Here is a 2,910-nt window from a genome sequence, read left to right as displayed (position 1 = left end):
GGGTCCAAAGACAGAGTATCATCTCCAAGAAGACAAAGTATCATCACCAGGATGGACTTTCCACGTCCCTCTCAAATCAAGGACACTCTTCCCACCGCTCAATGTGTGTGAGTGCAAGAGCCCTGGGAGGTCTCCCCAGACTGCAGCCCGTGGGGATGGGGTGTGAGCCTACCCACTGCTCCGGCCCAGCAACACGGAGGCTTGATCTGTGTGACCCACCCTGTCCCCAACTCGGCCACCCCAGTCCTCCTCACCTCCACCCACAAACTCCGCTTGATGGAGATTTGAAACGCCAAAGGTAACACACGGCACGACAGTGAGCACTGAGCCTGGCAAGTACTGCCCCGTGAAGTTCAGCAGCTTTGTCAGGGCAGGAAATTCTGGGGGATCGTGGAAGTCCTCCTCATAGTAGTCCAGCCAGATGGTCAGGAAGGAGGACATGGTGCTGGGGAGGGACAGGTGGGCAGAGGCGTCAGAAGACAGAGCTCCCTCACGCAGAGGTGTCCCGGGGAAGCCCTGCAGGAACCGGGGCCCTCGGCCTCCCATGCGGGCTGTCGGAGGCCAGTGCTGCTCCTTGTCCACCTGTCACCTGGCGTCCAGTCTGCCACAGCCCTGCTCGCTGAGGAGGGGCTGGCACAAAGCCTCTGTGCATGGGAGCCCATGACCAGCAGTGTGACCATCACTGTTTTTCCTGGGGAAACTTCCCTCCCGTGGGTCTGCCCTGCCTCACTCATGAGGGGCCCCCAAGGGGTGTCCTTCCACTGACTCTAATCTCCCACGGGGCGGGGGCCGTCTGGTCCGTGAGCCCTCACTGGCTCTCCTGAGCACCTGCCGTGCACCCGGGTCCAGGTGCCACCAGATTGGTGAGTGCGATGCTCCCCACACCCTCTGCTCTGGTCCCAGGTGTGGGGCAGACAGAGGGTTGGGGGGATGGGCATGGAGGAGGTCACCCTTTGGTGTCCCATGCTCTCCCACAAAGCCCACATCCCACCCACGGCTCCTTTGCTCTTTTCCTGAAGGGCCTTAGACCCTTACCCTGTCACAGGAATTGCAGACGTGTGGGGTGAAGGGTCGAGCAGCCCCTCCAACCCACAGCCCCCTCGCGGCCCTCCTGGAGAGGGAAGGCTCCCCTGCATGGTCCAGAGCTCACTCACATTTCCCACTGGTCCAGGATTCCTTCGTTCTTGCAGGAAGCTACGATGTATCGATATCTAGAGGAGGGCAGGGGGCATCACATGAATCGTCCTGTGGACCCGATCTCTCCTCATAGCTGCTGTCACCTCTGAACCCCAACTAGTCCAGAACCCTGGGGGCCGTCAGCTCTGTGCCTGTGGCCACGGGCAGCTCCTGGAAAGCACCTGCACCTGCTGGCACTTCCTGAATGCTTGAGGAATGAAAGGGCTCCGCCAGGCCCATGGCTGATATCCGAGTGGGCCTGGGCCCAGGTGTCCCCAGGGACCCCTACTCCGAATGCCCCAGGATATAGACCCCAGATGGACTCAAAACTCCCTTTCAATGGCAAAACAGGCCAGCTCAAGACCCTGGTGACGGTGAGGAGGCGGCACAGGCTTTGTCATGGGGAGAGAAGACGACTGATGAGCACAAGCACAGCCCCTCTAGCCGACCTGCCACAGGCCAGGCACCGGGGCTGCCCTACAGGACCCGACTAGGCCCTGTGTGACTCTCCTCCAGTCGAGGAGCACCCAAGGGGCCGGGAAGTTAAGCAACATTCCCCAAGACTCCCAACCAGTAGGTGGCCCATCCCACTGGGCTGTGGAGGGTCAGAGTGCTCACTTTGCAAACAGCAGGTCCAGCACCTCTTCAGGGGTGCCATATTCCACCAAATAGTTAAGGAATTCAAATATGGACAGTTATCAAAGCGCAGCAAGGCGGGCACCAGTTCTTCTACCTGCTGCTCCAGCAGCTCCCTCCGGCTGGGGGTGGTTGGGCAGATCCGATTCTTCCTCAGGGCTGAGGCCCTTTCAGCCTGAGGTGGGACAGAGGGGATGTGCAGCCTGCACTGTAGCCTCCAGGAGACCTGGGAGTTGGAGCGCAGACCACAGCCCGAGCTCTCAGTGGCTGCAGGGGGCGGGGGGGGGAAGGAGTGCCCACAGCAGGGACACGGGGCTTGACGCCTGCGGCTCAGTCACTTAGCATCTGACTCTCAGTTGTGGCTCAGGTCATGGTCTCAGCATCCTGAGATCCCACCCCTGGCAGGCTCTGCGCTTGGGGCAGAGTGTGCTTGAGGAGCCTGTGTCTCCCTCTTCTGCTTCCTGCTGTCTGTCTCTTAAACTGACAGACTATCCAATAAAGAAATAGTTTTTAGAGGATAAATTTTCAAAAAAATTTGGATCAATACAAGGATCTCAAATGGGAGGGGTCAGTATCCCAGGGCCGCTTGTCAGCTGAGTTTTGACAGCACCTCCCTGCATTAACGGCTTCACCCCTTGAATTTGACCACACGCCCCTCTCTCGAGGTGCCAACCGAGACCTTTCCTTGGGTGGGAGGGCCCAGGTGTGAGGGCTCAGATGTTCAGCACCGCCCTGTGATTTGGCAACAGAAGGGAATCGCATCGAAGTCCTGCATCAGTGAAGGGCTCAGTGGCTGTGGGAACCAACTGGCCTTCTGACATGTTGTGCAGCACACGAGGCCCCTGTGCCCGACCCCGGGAGCGGGGCAGGGATGCGCTCCTTCAAAACCTAACTGCAGAGCGATAGACATAGTACAGTGAGCCCCGTGTCCCTTTGGGGAAAAGTCTCCCAACTCACCAGGACCATGCTCAAGCCTTGGAGAAGGTGGGGAAGGACGTCAGGCCAATGGGGCCTCCTGGGAGCACCAGTTAGGAGAAAGCATAGCACAGTGCAAACTACTGGAGACCGCATGCGATGAGACATGGTATGTCTCTTCTT

The 2,910-nt window shown here is 59.1% G+C and overlaps 1 long non-coding RNA gene across 1 annotated transcript; it reads right to left on the bottom strand.

The window, feature by feature from the left end:
• Nucleotides 1–317: 317 nt before the first annotated feature.
• LOC119878410 lies at nucleotides 318–1,884 on the bottom strand. Its single transcript, XR_005386841.1, has 3 exons — nucleotides 1,795–1,884; nucleotides 1,155–1,211; nucleotides 318–445 (listed from the first exon to the last, which is right to left on the bottom strand). It is a non-coding gene; the product is annotated as an uncharacterized LOC119878410 (long non-coding RNA).
• Nucleotides 1,885–2,910: the final 1,026 nt, after the last annotated feature.

This window comes from Canis lupus, unplaced genomic scaffold, assembly GCF_011100685.1.
Source record: "Canis lupus familiaris isolate Mischka breed German Shepherd unplaced genomic scaffold, alternate assembly UU_Cfam_GSD_1.0 chrUn_S1596H1786, whole genome shotgun sequence".
NCBI lineage: Eukaryota > Metazoa > Chordata > Mammalia > Carnivora > Canidae > Canis > Canis lupus.
Note: the sequence above shows the minus strand (reverse complement) of the source record. Positions and strands in the feature narration are given on the sequence as shown.